The sequence below is a fragment of the Colobus angolensis genome, unplaced genomic scaffold (genome assembly GCF_000951035.1).
Source record: "Colobus angolensis palliatus isolate OR3802 unplaced genomic scaffold, Cang.pa_1.0 Scaffold168, whole genome shotgun sequence".
In the NCBI taxonomy this organism is placed as follows: Eukaryota; Metazoa; Chordata; class Mammalia; order Primates; family Cercopithecidae; genus Colobus; species Colobus angolensis.
Window position 1 is genome coordinate 5,496,963 of NW_012114799.1, and position 1,146 is coordinate 5,498,108.

Here is a 1,146-nt window from a genome sequence, read left to right on the forward strand (position 1 = left end):
GGCTGACAGTAGGATCACTTGGTCCCTGAAGATTGGGACTACAGTGAGCTGTGATCATGCCACTGCATTCCAGCCTGGGTGACAGAGTCAAACTCGCAGTGAGCTGTGATCATGCCACTGCATTCCAGCCTGGGTGACAGAGTCAAACTCTGTCTCAAAAAAAAAAAAAAAGAATGTTATGTTTTTGGATATCTAAGGCATATTAGGAACTTAAATTATAACTGCCATTTGCTTATAACTGCCATTTGCTAAATGCATCATGAATCCTGCTGAAAAAACTTCAAGCTTTCCTAGTCCACAAGCAGCCATCTAACATGTACCAGGAATGCAAAAAGAACAGTGATCTCCAGTTTCTAAAAACTTGGAAGTAATGGTAAATCATACATTGAATATCTCTGAGAGGTTGATCACTCACTGTTTTGAATCCTATTTTTGGGAATGGAGTCATTTAATCAATAGAAATAAGGACATTTCTATGTTCCTCACAGTACCTGATGTCCACAAGTCTGTTTTGTTTCTCCATTCCTCCTCCCCATCTTTTAAAAACATTTTTATTATAGGAAGTTTCAAACATATATGAAAGTAATGTAACAGTGTAATGTACCCCATGTACTTGTCTACTAGCTTTGGTAATTCATGGTCAGTCTTGTTTCATCTATACCCCCACCCATTTCCACTCGATCCAAATAATTTTGAAACAAATCACAGTCACTGTATCACTTCATCTATAAATATTTTAGTATGTCTCCGAAATACAAGGATTGTGAATTTTTTAAACATTAATATTAATAATTCACAAACTAATAATTCTTTAATATCAGATAACCAACCAGTGTTCTACTTTTCAGTTGTCTCTTCAAAGTCATAGTTTTATTACTTTATTGCAGTTTTTTAATTCAAAATTATTCAAGGACCACACATTGGGATGCATTGATTTCTCTGAATATGTAGGCCACTCCTCCAACTCCCCTGCTCTTTGGAATTTGTATTTTAAAGACACCAGATCATTTTTTCTATACATTTGTTCTGTGGTTTCCTCCCGTCTGGATTTTGTTGACTGCATCGTGTTAGTGTTTGTTTTCCTTCCGTGTTTTACAAAAATAGTATTAATAGCATTTTGACATACTTTTCCATACCTTTTTCTTT

At 35.3% G+C, this 1,146-nt stretch overlaps 1 protein-coding gene across 1 annotated transcript in view; it reads left to right on the plus strand.

Moving 5' to 3' along the window:
• Positions 1 to 1,146, plus strand: part of UBXN4 (UBX domain protein 4) — a 54,824-nt gene that overhangs the window by 7,748 nt on the left and 45,930 nt on the right. The window lies entirely within an intron of this gene.